General features: G+C 38.8%; 1 protein-coding gene across 5 annotated transcripts in view; it reads left to right on the forward strand.

Moving 5' to 3' along the window:
• Soga3 (SOGA family member 3) overlaps positions 1-15,000 on the forward strand; it is a 52,186-nt gene that overhangs the window by 18,230 nt on the left and 18,956 nt on the right. The gene's annotated exons all lie outside the window — the stretch shown is intronic.

A 15,000-nucleotide genomic window follows, 5' to 3' on the forward strand; every position in this document is an offset into this window, starting at 1 on the left:
TTGGTTCTGTTGTTTGGAGACCATGTTTTGTATACTCTAGGCTGCCTTTAAACTCACTGTGCAGCTGAGGATGCCCTTGAACTTCTGATCCTCCTACTTCCAGTTCTTAAGTGCCAGGATTAAAGACATGTACAGCCTGCTTATACTTAATTTTAACATATATTTTCCACATTTTGTACTATAAATTCCCTCAGACTTGGTTGAGTTTATCTTCATTATTTCCATAGCAACCAGAGGACAGCCTGGCACAAACCTGTTGAACAATAAGTAATTATGAATAATGAAAATTATAAAATTATAATTAAGAGATGTTGTTTTTTAATAAAAAATAAAACACAAAAAACAAACAAGCAAACAAAATAACATCAGAACAATGAATCAAAGCAAAACTGTTTCTATGGAGCCTAATATAATATAAACAAGATGAGAATGGAGCTGGTGAATAAATGCAGCCTCACTTGCTTTGCGATCCTGCCCTACTGCTCTTTGCATGCCGAAGAACAGTATGAAGTATTGCTCATCACATGTCCTAGAGCACAAAGTATGCTAGCCTGTTCTGTAGTGTCATTTACTCAACAGCTAAAGGCTTAGTTCTCTGAATTTAAGACCATATTTCTACTAAATCGATGCACAGATACCATATATGTAAAACCTGGGGCTTAAGAGAAGGATGCTAAGAACATGAGCTTGATGCCATAGGAGTGTCTTGTTGTCTGTTGGAGTCAGAACTCACTTGAGTGCTTGGTCCCTTAAAGCCCATACTGCTTTGGAAAGATAGCACACAACTACATTGCGTAGTGGGAAGCTTTTTCTTAATTAAATATCCTACTGTTCTGGTGATTTTTATGTATTTGACTGCATTTTAAGAGACATAAAATTATTTGTTTGATATTTTAAAGAGATATACAATTATTTATTTGATGTTTGTAATAGACATACAATTATTTATTTGACCTTTTAAAATATAATTCCATTTTTTTTTTTTTTTACATTCTATGGTCATTTAAACTGATCTTTGTAACAGATGGTAAATGACATTTTAAGATGACATTTGAAGATGTCATTAAGCTTCCCTCCTGACATTTTCCACTCTATACTTACATATTTCAGTTAATAGGACCATTTATATACAGCACAATTCAACTTAGAAGTACTTAAAATAAAAAATTCAAAGCACCCTGCATTCATCTGCTGCCTGGCACAGTTGTTTCCAATGGTTCAACCAGTTAATCATAAAAGCAAAAGCCTCATAAAACTAGCTCCATTATCCTTTTTCTTCACAAAGTTTCCTATTATCCCACTGGCCAAGAATCTTAAATTGTAGCATAAATAATTAGAATGTATTTGAATTACATTCCATTGCTAAATATTGGAAGTTTGTATGAAGGTATATCCTTTGCCTCCTTGCAAATGGAAGAAAAATTTTAGACCATGGTCCATTTATTTAAACTTAGGAAAAGCTCACATGGAAGGTATTCTCTTCCAAAACTATTTATAGCTGTTAGAGGTCCATGTAGGTATAAGTTAGAATAATTGTATTTTATAAGGACTCCACTGGTAGTTATCCTGCTTTTAATTCTACTGCTATTAGCTTTGAGGATTTTGGTTTCTTGTAACATATATTTATGTAATTTTCAGCTTTCTTAATTACTGAACTTAAAAATAAAGTTGGGAATTAAAAAGTCAGTTCATTCAGACCCTAAGACCATAGGCTAGACTTCATTAATACAAAAAGAAGCCTAAGCTAAACTAGCTCATGCTAAGTTCTTCACTGTACATGGCTTCAGTTTCAAGCCATCTTTGCTTTCCTATGCCATCATATAGCCATCTAAAAATACTATGATTGTACTTCATGACTTTCAACCACAATCTCTGTACAACTGAACTGTAAACAATAATTTTGCATTTGTTTTCCAGAAAAACTAAGAGACACTATCTCTTCTGGGACACTGATTTTTAAAAGTTGTCATTGGTAAACATCATGCAGGATTGGTATACTGAAGTTATTGAACTAAAAATAATTGTTCTCTTATTCTTGATTCTATTTTGTTTTAGCTCTGGGATTGTGTTTGCAATGAGCAAATATGAGTTTAGTGATGGATGCAGGGTTAAGAGAATCAAGCACGGCTTTGCAGGCATTTGGAGAAGACTAACAACACATGGACACCATTGTCACTCCAATAGATAGATAGATGATTGATTGATAGATATGGATGGATGGATGGATGGATGGATGGATGGATGGATGGATGGATGAATGATAGAGTAAGCAAGCTGTGGAAACATTACAGATGCAGTGGCAGCTGATTTACCTGGTAGCATCTGTTGAATGTTGACAGATTAAAGGGGACTTGGCTACTACTTTTTATGGAGTGCTGAAAGGACAAAAGACATGAGAAATACCCTGCCCCACATCACCTCCCATCTTCTTACCTCAGCATTCCTGCCAGTGCTTTTGTTGTTAAAGTTAAGTTTGAGTGACTAAGACTGGATCCTAGGAGGACTCTCCCTACCCTTTCTGGCCTCCAATGAACAGTGCTTAGATTATCTTCCTGTAGCACAGAACAATGCAGAGAAAGGGCAAGACATATCTTGATAATTACAAAAACACTAACAAGGTCAGAAATTAATGCCTGACCACATTTACAGAACCATCTTTGCTTATAATATATCCAAACTATGCAAGCTCTAAATCAGAAAGCATTTGTTCATTTCAAGAAAGCTTTGTGTTATACATCACATGCTCTATATTTTTCTTTTTAGCATTTACTTCAGTAACTCTGGACAGTTAACCTCTCATCCTTTTGCTCTTGGTCCTTCTCTGTATTCCTAGAAAATTTCTCAGAATCTCAGGATCATTATATCAGTTCTTTGCTGTGTCAGCACGTCTGTTTTATAAAGACATCCAGATGCCGTATGTTGAATTTTAGTGTCTGAATTATCTTTTTTTTATTAGATATTTTCTTTATTTACATGTAAATTTCTCCTTTCCCAATTTCCCCTCCAAAAAACAAAGAAACAAACAAAAACAACAAAAACAAACCCCTGTTGCCTCCTCCCTCCCCATGCCTGCCACCCCACCCTCTCCCACTTATTGGCCCTGGCATTCCCCTACACTGGGGCACAGAACCTTCACAGGGCCGAGGTCCTCTCCTCCTATTGATGATTGAATTTGCAATCCTCTACTATACACATGCTGCCAGAACAATCAGACCCACCATGTGCAGTCCTTGGTTGGTGGTTGAGACCCTGGGAGCTCCAAGGGTACTAGTTAGTTCAAACTGTTGTTCGTCCTAAGGGGCTGCAAACCCATCAGCTCCATTGGTCCTTTCTCTAAATCCTTCACTGGGGACCGTGTACTCACTTCAATGGATAGCTGTGAGCCTCTACATCTTTATTAGTGAGGTACTGTCAGAGCCTCTCAGGAGATAGCTATATTTAGGCTGGCTTGCCCTTCCTTGAGTCTCTGCTCCATAGTTAATCTCTGCAACTCCTTTAGTGGGTATTTGGTTCCCCCTTTTAAGAAGGAATGTCCATCTTTTGGTCTTCTTTCTTCTTGAATTATCTCATTCACAGGAGTAACCTAGCCATGCCCTAGACTTACCAGTTCAGACCCTCTTCTGGACTTTCTAGACTCTGTACTATTTTTAAAAGTACAGTGTTGGCTGAAACTGCCTTCTTTTTCTCAGAGAAAGTAGATTTCAGAAATCTGTTTGATTTCTGATTGTTTGATTGCTTTTTCTCTTGCTGATTTTTAAAAAAATCAACCTGATGAATATACTTCATCCCTGCAGGGTTCCTTGCTGTATTGGAATTTTAACTAGCAGAGCAGTATTTTTTGCAGTTGAGCTGAGCATCTTCTTCAGATGCATGAACAGGGAAGGAGCAGGTGTTTGAACACTTCAGATTCCTTTGTTTTAATAATCCTCAAGAGTTACTTCCAGGGACTTTCATTCCTCCTTTTGAGGCATTTCATAAATGATTGACTGTTCTGACATAGAAAAGTTTTATTAAATATCCTAAGTATATGTTCACATAAGGATAGATTTTTCAAGTACTTATGTTATTCCAGTTCCTTAGCATCCTGACATTATCAAAAAGCACCTTCCGGCATATTTGCTGCAATATTCTCAAACAAACACACTCACATTGCAGTCACCATGTTCATGATTGGAGTTGGTTGAGATATCATATAGTAGAGTAGAGATTGGACTTCTCATTTATAAAATGCTTGCCATGAGTTTTGTTTTGTTTGCCTCACTGTAGAGAAAGTCCATAAGGAAATGCTATGGTTGCCATACATAGCTTTCTAAAAGTCTTAATTGATGAACTAGAATGGTGGTTATATCTATCTCAGTAACTACAGCAAATTGAATGGAATTTGAAATCTCTGTATTTGTTGATGAGCATTAATCACTGCTTAAACGGCATACATTTACCCCTGGATGGGGTATCAAAGGAATAAAATAACTTTAATGATTATTTTATGAATTAATAACCAGACTCCACAATTAAAATAACAAACAAAAAAACAAAAAGCCAACAGTGTATTGTGCAAAAATTTCCCAGTCTTAACTCTCAATCTTCAGTAGAGTTTTCTTTTTCTTTTCTTTTTAAATTTCTTTCTTTCTTTCTTACACTCCATATTTTATTCCCTCCTCCCCCACCACCTTCTAGCCTCCTAGTGCTCCACATCCCATACCTCCTCCCCATCCCCACTATCTCCACATGGATGTCCCCATCCCACATGCCACCTGACCTCTAAACTCCATGGGGGCCTCCAGTCTCTTGAGGGTTAGGTGCATCATCTCTGAATGAACACAGAACTGGCAGTCCTTTATGTGTGTTGGTGGCCTCATATCAGCTGGTGTATGCTGCCTGTTTGGTGGTCCAGTGTTTGAGAGATCTCAGAGGTCCAGATTACGTGACATTCCTGGTCCTCCTACAGGATCACCCTTCTCCTAAGCTTCTTTCAGCCTTCCCTAATTCAATAACAGGGTCAGCTGCTTCTTTCCATTGGTTGAGTGCAAATATCTGCCTGTGACTCTTTGAGCTGCTTGTTGTGTCTTCTGGAGTGTAGTCATGCTAGGTTCCTTTTTGTGAGTGCTCCATAGCCTCAGTAGTAGTGTCAGACTTTGGGACCTCCCCTTGAGCTGGATCTCTCTTTGGGCCTGTCACTGGACCATCTTTTCCTCAGACTCCTCTCCATTTCCATCCCTGTAATTCTTTCAGGCAGGAACAATTATGGGTAGGAGTTGTGACTGTGTGATGCTTCTCCTCCCTCACTTGATGCCCTGTCTTCTTGCTGGAGGTGGGCTCTGTAAGTTCCCTCTCCCTACTGTCAGGCATTTCATCTAAGATCCCTCCCTTTGAGTTCTGAGAGTCTCTCACCTCCCAGGTCTCTGGTGCAGTCTGGAGGGACTGGCACCCTCCTGCCACCCAAAGTTGCCTGTTCCCATTCTTTCTGCTGGCTCTCAGGGCTTCACTCCTTTTCCCTCACCCAATACCAGATCAGGTTCCCCTCTGCTCCTACTCCCCCCATCCCTATCCTGTCCACTTTTCCTCCCAGATCCTTCCCCTCCCTCCCCACTTGTGATTGCTTTCTTCTCCTTCCCAAGTGGGACTGGGGTATCTTCACTTGGGCACTTCAGCTTGTTGACACTTTTGAATTCTGTGGACTGTATCTTAGGTATTCTGTCCTTTTTTTTTTTTTTTCTGACTAATATCCACTTATTGGTGAGTACATACCATACATGACATTTTGGGTCTGAGTTATCTCACTCAGGATGTTATTTTCTAGTTCCATTCATTTGCCTGCAAAATTCAGGATGTCCTCGTTCTTAATAGCTGAGTGGTATTCCATTGTGTAAACGGACCCCATTTTCTGTATCCATTCTTCTGTCATGGGGCATCTAATTTGTTTCCAGCTTCTGGCTATCACATAAGGCCACTATGAACATAGTGGAACACTATGTCCAAGCCCCTGTGGCATCTTTCGGGTATATTGCCAAGCTGTATTTCAGTTTTCTGAGGAAACTCCAGATTGATTTCCAAAGTGGTTGTACCAATTTGCAATCCCATCAGCAATGGAAGACTTTTCCTCTTTCTCCACATCCTCTCCAACATGTGTTATAACCTGAGGTTTTGATCTTAGACATTCTGATTGGTGTAAAGTGGAATCTCGGGTCGTTTTGATTTTCATTTCTCTGATCACTAAGGACTTTGAACATTTCTTTCTTTCTTTTTTTTTTCATTTACTTATTTTATTGAGTGTATGGTGGAAGAGGGAAAATACGTCAAAAGCGAGGGAGGGCAGGCCATCTTCCCATGCTGGGATGATCAGTGTCTTGGGAAGGAAGGCAACCAGTCTGCCACACTGGCTGACACCTAGTTGCAGACTTTATATAGTTCTGATCCCCCATTTGATTCCCAAAGTGAACTCTTGGAACCCACTTGCTCTAAGATCCTTGTTGGATTATGTTGGGCTCAGATCTGGAACTCTCCAAGTCTCAGTTGAGAATTCTCTAGCATCTGATGGCTGGCTGACCTTTGGGAAGACAAAGCAAAGGCTGCCTGGGCAGCAGATGGCAGCATGAGCCTGTACAGGGAGCGACTTTGAACATCTCTTTAGGAGCTTCTCAGCTATTAGAGATTTCTCAGTTGTGAAATCTTGGTTTAGTTCTATTCCCCATTTTTTGATTGGGTTGTTTGTTTTTTTGATGATTAAGTTTTGAGTTCTTTATATATTTTGGATTTTAGCCCTCTATTGGATGTGGACTTAGTGAAGATTTTTTTCCCCAATTTGTAGGTTGCCAATTTGTCTTACTGATTATGTCCTTTACCTTACAGAAGGTTTCCAGTTTCATGAGGTCCCATTTATCAATTATTGATCTTAGAGCCTGTGTTACTGGACTTTTGTTTAGGAAATTTCTCCCTGTGCCAATGAGTTCAAGACTCTTTCTCACTTGCTCTTCTATTAAATTCAGTGTATCTGGTTTTATGTTTAGGTCCTTGATCCACTTGGACTTGAGCTTTGTGCAAGGTGACAAATACGGGTTTATTTTCATTCTTCTACATACAGACAGCCAGTTAGACCAGGCACCATTTATTGAAGATGCTTTCTTTTTTCTATTTTATATTTTTAGCTTTTTGTCAAAGATCAAGTGTGTGCTTTTATTTCTGGGTCTTCAATTCTATTACATTGATCAGTGTGTCTGTTTCTGTACCAATACCATGTAGTTTTTATCGCTACTGCTCTGTAGTAAAACTTAAATTCAGGGATGGTGATTCCCTAGCTGTTCTTTAATTGTTAAGAATTGGTTTTGCTATTCTGGGCTTTTTGCCTTTCCAGCTGAATTTGAGAATTGCTCTTTCCATGTCTTTGAAGAATTGTGTTGGGATTTCGATGGGTATTCTCTTGAATCTATAGATTGTGTTTGGTAGCATGGCCATTTTCACTATGTTAATTCTGCCAATCCATGAGCATGGAAGATCTCCCCATTTTCTGAGATCTTTGATTTCTTTCTTGAGAGGCTTGAAGGTATTGTCATACAGGTCTTTCACTTGTTGGTTAGAGTTACCCCAAGATATTTTATATTATTTGTAGTTATTGTGAAGGGAGTTGTTTCCCTAATTTCTTTCTCAACCTGTTTATCCTTTGTATAAAGGAAGGCTACTGACTTATTTGAGTTAATTTTATATCCTTTGCTGAAGTTGTTTATCAGCTGGAGAAGTTCTCTGGTATAATTTTTGGTGTCACTTATGTACATCATCTGCAAATAGTGATACTTTTATTTCTTCTTTGCCAATTTGTATCCCCTTGATCTCTTTTTGTTGTCTTACTATTCTAGCTAACACTTCAAATACTATATTGAATAGATATGGGGAGAGTGGCCATCCTTGTCTTATCCCTGATTTCAGTGGGATTGCTTCAAGTATGTTTCCATTTGATTTGAAATTGGCTGTTTGTTTGTAGCAAATTGTTTTTATTTTGTTTAGCTATGGGCCTTGAATTCCTTATTTTTCTTTTAGCTTGTTTATATAGTGGATTACATTAATGGATTTTATATATTAAACCAACCTTGCATCCCTGGGATGAAACCTACTTGTTCATGGTGAATGATGGTTTTGCTGTGTTGTGGATTTTGTTTGCAAGAATTTTGTTGAGTATTTTTGCATCGATATTCATAAACGAGATTGGTCTAAGTTCTCTCTTTTAGTTGGGTCCTTGTGTGATTTAGCTATCAGAGTAATTGTGGCTTCATAGAACAAGTTAGGTAGTGTTCCTTCTCTTTCTATTTTATGAAATAGTTTGACAGAAATTGGTATCAGGTCTTCTTTGAAGGTCTGGTAGAATTCTACACTAAATCCATCTGGTCCTGGGCTTTTTGTTGGGATATTATTATTATTATTGTTAATCTTTATTTTACTGTCCAGTCATTATCCCCCTCCCATTCTGCCCTCTGACTGTTTCTCACCCCATAACTCCCCTTCTCCAAAAGGATATTCCCAGATCCCCACCCAAATCTTCAGTAGAGCTTTCTAAAGCTTTTGGCTGGTATCTGACTATATATCATATGTGATATGAATGTTAAAGAAGCATTTATAATGTGCCTTTGCTTTGTGAAGTAAGGTACCATAGCCTTGAGATCAGTTTTTATTAACAATTTGGAAGACTTTCTGACTGGCTATCTATACTAAAGCAGGATGTTTTTGTAATGACAAAAGAATTATTTGTTTAGTAAAACTACCTCACCACTAGCTTTGAATTCCTTGGGGGAACTTAGAGAAACTTGAATAATCACGTTCTTCCTACATGTCTAGAAATTATTTGATCAAATAGTAGGAACCACATCATGAAAGACCAGCAGTTACTGGATCTAAACCTCATTTATACAAGAGACACTTTCACAAAGCTATCTGATCCCCAGCTATTAGTCTCCTCCCAGTTCCCTCTTACACACATACATGCATACACACATACACATACTTATACATACATGCACAAATGTACATATATAAAACATATATATACACATATAGATATAAACACGTGCACATACATACACACATACACACACAGGCACACAATGTACACACACATACATATACACGTATACTCACATGCATACTTGCATACACACACACACACACACATACAGATACACACAGAAACTTCTAGACTGAGTGCGTGAAGTTTGAGCAGAATAACAATAAAAGAAATGAAAAAAACAATAAAAGAAATAGAGAGATGTCATTGCTATAACTTTCTCTATATGCTTGTCAGTCTCCTGCCTTTGTTTTATAGCTATCATAAAGTTAATAAAATCATATTGGAACATGACTAGATGATAAATATTTATTGAAAATTTGAATGTGATACTTAAATTTACTCCAGTCCCACAATCTTCTTAAAAGCAAAACATCTTTATTTCAAGGGGAGGGATTTTGCACAGAGCTTCATTTAGCACCATATTTGAATATTATCTAAATGAGAGGAAAACACAAGGTGCTTCCCAGGAAAGAATGCTCTAGTTTCAGCATTTCTCCAGAACTGAGTCATCAGTCTCCTTTGAACATTGGCTATAGGACAATGTTAACTTTCTTAGCTCTGAAAGCAAATCCAGCTTTCATTTCCTTCTCTCCCCTGTCTTCAGGTTCCCTGCCTCCATTGTTTCTCTTCTGAACTTAATGTGTCTCTAGATACACTCACCTCTCTACATCTTTCTTCCTGCTGTTCATGCAGTTTGAGGCTGCCATCTGTGTGCCTTTGTGTTTCTGAACTGTGATGGTTTAATAGCACCTTTATCCCTTAAAAACTACCCCTGCTTCTAATTAAAGCAATCATTTGACACCAATGAGGTAGAATACAGACCGTGTTCCATGTCTTTCTAGATCTGGCTTGAGTCGATGGCTATCTCGGGTCACGCGTCTCCTTTTCCCTCACACTCACACTGAATTTATGTTTCTCAGGAATATATTTTATTTTTACATAAAAGCTTTACAATTCCTTCTTTTCTCCTTCTTTCTTCCCATCTACCACAGCCTGGCTACTTACCTATCAGATGCAATACGAGACATTACTTCATTCTAAAAACCATGCCGGACTTCTCCACTAGGTCTAGCCACAGACTGGGTCAATTCTTTCTCCTGTGTGATCTACTTGGAAACAATTTGTGATAACAGGCATGGAACAGAATATGATTCTTCTTTGTACCAAGTTATTTGGTATTTATTGGGGGTATGGTGGTAGTTGCATGTAGGGATATGCATAGAGGTTTTATGATTATATCATTTATTATTTATGATAATGAGCATGAACCAGATCTTCCCTTCTACCATCAGAATCCTAGAACCCAATTACACTGTCTGGCGTAGGCAATTTTACTGGCAAGCAAGTAGTAACTTTAGACCAAGGCAGACTTTACATCAGAACCAAAGGCTGAGGCTAAGTGTGCTATCTCCATCTGTAATCCTGTCACTCAGAAAGACAAAGCAGGGGGTTGCTAACTTTGGCTAGCTTGGACTACAGAGTTGAAACTCTGTCACAAGAAAAAAAATTATGATGGTGGGATTGCAAACTGGGACAACTACTCTGGAAATCAGTTTGGTGGTTCCTCCGGAAATTGGACATAGTTCTACCAGAGGACCCAGCTATACCACTCCTGGGCATATACCCAAAAGATACTGCAACATGTAAGAAGGACACATGCTCCACCATGTTCATAGCAGCCTTATTTATAATAGCCAGAACCTGGAAACAACCCAGATGTCCCTCAACAGAGGAGTGGATACAGAAATTGTAGTACATCTACACAATGGAGTACTACTCAGCTATTAAAAACAATAAATTTATGAAATTCTTAGGGAAATGGATGGATCTGGAGAATATCATCCTGAGTGAGGTAACCCAATCACAAAAGAACAAACATGGTATGCACTCTCTGATAAGTGGTGATTAGCCCAGAAGTTTGTAATACAGGAAGAAGAACCCATAAACCACAAGGAACTCAAGAAGAAGAAAGACCAAAAGGTGGACATTTCATTCCTTCTTAAAAGTGGGAACCAAATACCCATGGAAGGAGTTGCAGAGATTAACTATGGAGCAGAAACTGAAGGAAGGACAAGCCAGCCTAAATATAGCTATCTCCTGAGAGGCTCTGACAGTACCTCACTAATACAGATGTAGAGGCTCACAGACATCTATTGATCTGAGTACAGGGTCTCCAGTGGAGGAGTTAGAAAAAGGACCTATGGAGCTGAGGGGTTTGCAGCCCCTTAGGACAAAAAACAATATGAACTAACTAGTATCCTCAGAGCTCCCAGGGTCTCAACCACCAACCAAGGACTGCACATGGTGGGTCTGATTGTTCTGGCAGCATGTGTATAGTAGAGGATTGCAAATTCGATCATCAATAGGAGGAGAGGACCTCGGCCCTGTGAAGGTTCTGTGCCCCAGTGTAGGGGAATGCCAGGGCCAATAAGTGGGAGAGGGTGGGGTGGCAGGCATGGGGAGGGAGGAGGCAACAGGGGTTTGTTTTTGTTGTTTTTGTTTGTTTCTTTGTTTTTTGGAGGGGAAACTGGGAAAGGAGAAATTTACATGTAAATAAAGAAAACATCTAATAAAAAAAAAGAAAAAAATTATGAGAACCTATAGATTTTATTGTTGATCAGTCTGATTCACTGGACCTAGGAAGGGTCTCAAGAAGTTGATTTTCTAACTGCTTTTGGTGACATTAGTGGTGCTGTTTCAGTGATTGAACTTAGGGATTTAGTGATTGGACATTTGTTTGTTGGTTTTGCTAAGTTCTTGGTTCAATAGCACACATTCAGCATTGTCATGTATTAGTGCACAATCCAGGGCAGCCACTGATCAGTGCTTTTGTGGCACTGGGAACTCTTAGAAGAATGGGGATTGAATTGGTTTTATTAGGACTGTGGCACAAGTGGCATTTCAGATTTTCTAATTCAGCCCCCTATATTCTTGGTATTCTCTGGACTCTTTCTTGCCAACAGCTGACTCAGAAACTAAAACTTCCAATTCAAAGAGGTTTTCTGAGATGGCTTAAAAGAGTTGGAAGGCTGGAAAGCAGAAGCCACTGACCATATATAGGCAGGGCCACCTGCCTTCGTGGACAAGGTGAAGAGGCAGTTTCATCCACCTGGGTGTTGAGAATGTCTCACACCAGGAATGTGGTAAAGAAAGTTTGGGGAAGGATAAAGATGTCTGCAACCATTTATATGGCTGGAACCATGTTTTCTCTTGTGGTTCTCTTCTCTGGAGTTACTTTGCCTGCCTCAAACAAAGCTGGGAGGTGTGATCTTTCAGCAGGAAACTCATTTCAAAATCTAAGGAGACAGAAAACTGGAGATGCAGAAAAATGGGGGCATAGGCTCTTAAGTTGTTTCCTGCTGAGGAGTGTCTGAGAGGGCTAGTTCAGTGCTGTGGAAGAGAGGAGTCCTCTGGTCAGTTAGCAGGAGGGAGGTTTTAACACGGTTGGCTGTGATGGACCATCTGATTGCCACCCTCCATTTCTAGAGAAACTTTTGAATAATAATCTGCAAACAAATGATTTGGTTGCAGAGTAAAGCAGAGATTTTCCAGGAAAGTGAGAAGAAATGGAGGAGCAGAGGTGGGAGGGATGGGTGAGTCAGAGAAAGTATGCATGGAGTTGACTCAGAGAGACCAGTCCCACTCCTGGACTAGTCATCACAATGAGCTAGCCAAAACAAGAGAACATGAAAAGACGCAAAGGAGAGAAAAATACAGGACTATTGTAAAGAATTTTTATCTGGCCTGGGGTGAAGGTTGAAGGTCTCCTGCAGCCAGAGTTTTTCCACAGTGCCTGAAAAGTTCTTTTGAGGATGTATCAGAGAAAAAAATAGAACAAACTGAGCTGTTTGTGGGGTGAGAGCCATTGGGAGAAATTATACATTTGGTTTGGTTAAATGGTGAAGTTCATTAAGTAAAGCATTTAAAAGACAGGGCAAGGAGGAAAGAAGTAAACAAAGGAAGGACTCTAGGGTGGGAGGAGCAGGGACCCCTTACTTAGGAGGAGGCTTGTGATTGAATTTTTGTGTTCCCTGTGTGTAGGGCCTTATTTCAAACCAGGTATGAGTATTAGTGTAGAAGAAGTACTGGTCATGGAGGAGGGCACAAATCCCATCACTAGCAATATTCAGATCTAGTCTCCTTTTCTTTCGAAATATTGCAGCAAGATAGGAATCTAGCTGGCCCTGGTGGATGTTAAGCTGATCTAAGAATTCTCTATGGACTTTTTTGATAGCTGTCAAGACAGGTTAATTAATTCAAATAAGAATTCAGCTATTTTAATTCCGAGTCCTGAAAACAATACCTAGAGTTGCAAGAAGACAGATACATTGGATGACTCACGGTTCATTGGTCACCTGAACTGCTTTCAGGAGTTTGGGGGTGCCAATCTATCTAACTGTTTCAAACTGACATAAGTTGACAATTAAGCACTTAAGAGTGCCTCAGAAGGAATCTATCTAAGGGGCCATGATAAAACTTTACAAAGACCCAGAAGTCAGAAGGTAAAACTGTACAACTTTTTGAGGACAAAGAAACAAAGTAACATCACTAGTCAATATAAGGTGAAACATAAAGTTAACAAAACGTGAAATCCAACTGTACAGTTGGTTGGACCATGCACCAGAGTCCTGTAGGAGAATAAGTTCCTGGAAACTCTTTGCTTACATCAGGACCCTTGAAGCTCTGAAAAAGAAATCAGCATCTAATTGACAGTTTAAAAGAGAAATAGAGTCCTATTGTTTCTTTTTTATAGGATTGTCTAACAAAGTTCCAAAGATACTGCTTTTATATTCTGAATAACATTTCAAAGCTGTGAGTTTGAAGACAGAGTATAAGGCAGCTTCTTTTAATCAGGGAATGGTTAGGGTATGGACTTTGGAATTAGCTTTGACTAAGAGGAAATATTGAAAGCCAGGGTAAACAATTTGGCCAATTGAACTATTTTGAGGGTCCCATACTAGTCAGGTACAAGGCTTAGGTACAAGATTCTCCTATTCACAGCATCTTCACATATCAGTTCACGGGACATTAAAGGCATAAAATTACTAGTTTCCTCCCTCTTGAAACATTTGGAATGTGGGCACAGATTCTGAGATAGATCCTGCCCTGGGAAAGAATTCATCTGTCCTGTAGCTAAGGACAAGTGTTTTGGGTCTGGCCTGCAGAGCAGGAGCAGCCCAGGCCCACAGGCAGAAGCAGCAGAATTCTGGCATATATTCTTTCCATATATCTATGTTCTGTAATGAGGCTAACATGCAACTTACACTGGTGGGATTGTTCCATCCAAGGAAAGAACTTGGGCCTAGGGGAATCCTGCCATGCCAGCATATGTAAATTAACCCAGTTTACTCAAACACTCAACTCTTCGTTATCATTGTTTAAAAATATTTACTTTATTTTGAATCTTATTTTTAACAAAGCAAACTTAAAGTAAACTTTAAGTTTGTTTTAAATTCCTTGCTTTAGGGTTAATTTTAACAACATATATAGAAAATGACATACTGATAGCTATAAATTGGTCTCTTCCTCTAAGCTTATCTCTATAAATTACATTTGTACTTAGCATGAATGCAAACATAGTTCTGAGGCATATTAAAGAATTTGGCTGTTTACAAGTTAACTTGTATACCTTAGTTATCTTTGCTACTTTATAAGTTAATAGCTTTTATGAAATTAGAATTTTGTAATTTTACTCATTAGGTTTGAGCCTTAAAATTATGTTCATAAAACTACATTCTTAAAATTAAAGATCCTTTAGCATCAACATAAACTTTAAATAAATTTAAGAAATGGAGGTGAGCATCAGTGATTATAAAGTGCTTGTCCATGACACAGGCTCTAGTTAATATTCTGTGAATTAACTAGCCCATCAGTTATGGGAGTCTTTACCTAATGATCCAAGCTTCCTGGAGGCTCCCAGTCCACCTGCTCCATGAGACGGAGAACTA

Source organism: Mastomys coucha, unplaced genomic scaffold, assembly GCF_008632895.1.
Source record: "Mastomys coucha isolate ucsf_1 unplaced genomic scaffold, UCSF_Mcou_1 pScaffold2, whole genome shotgun sequence".
NCBI lineage: Eukaryota > Metazoa > Chordata > Mammalia > Rodentia > Muridae > Mastomys > Mastomys coucha.